The following is a 717-nucleotide window of genomic DNA, read 5'->3' as shown; positions in this document are numbered from 1 at the left end:
ACTCTGCGCCCCACTCAACATGGCTGCCGTCAGACACAGGCTAGCCTCAGCCCCACTGTAACGGAGAATATAGCCTATCACTGTGGGGCGTGGGGGACTGGAGGACACGGTTGCCCGCTGTTGTTCTCAGTTGAAAAGTGCGAGCGCTAACCGCTAGCATGGCACAACAGGTCACATCAGCCCACATTAGCCTATAGAATCTCAGTGTGACATCATATGAAGAACATGGCAATGAATTCTATCAGATAAAAATGAAAGTCCTATTCTGTAATGTGTAACTAGTGTAACCCTATAAATTAGAGTAACTCTCTGGTTCACTATCCAGTCTCGTTGAGGCGTGGAAGGAAGACGGGTTACAGGTACAATTATTCACTTGAAGAGCTTTATTCACAGGACATGTACAACACGCCAGCACACTCCTCACTCCGCTCTCCCGAACTACCGTTCCTCTTCATTATCTTCCCCCTAGCTACAATCCCCGGAACCAATCTTCAAACACTGTGTTACAAAGGGTGCATAACAAAATACAAAAATAAATATTAATTATAAAAGTAACAAAGCCATAAAATATAAGGCTACACTAGTGTACTGTCTACCCACACATTTACAGTAGGCTATATTGAACTATCATTGCTAAGCCTAGGCCTGCCTCACTGAGGCCTCACTTCAGTCTGAGGATGAAGCCCTTTTAGTGTTCTCCTCACACAGCATACAGGC

Source organism: Sardina pilchardus, chromosome 1 (genome assembly GCF_963854185.1).
Source record: "Sardina pilchardus chromosome 1, fSarPil1.1, whole genome shotgun sequence".
Classification (NCBI taxonomy): Eukaryota; Metazoa; Chordata; class Actinopteri; order Clupeiformes; family Clupeidae; genus Sardina; species Sardina pilchardus.
This window is presented reverse-complemented; position numbering follows the sequence as displayed.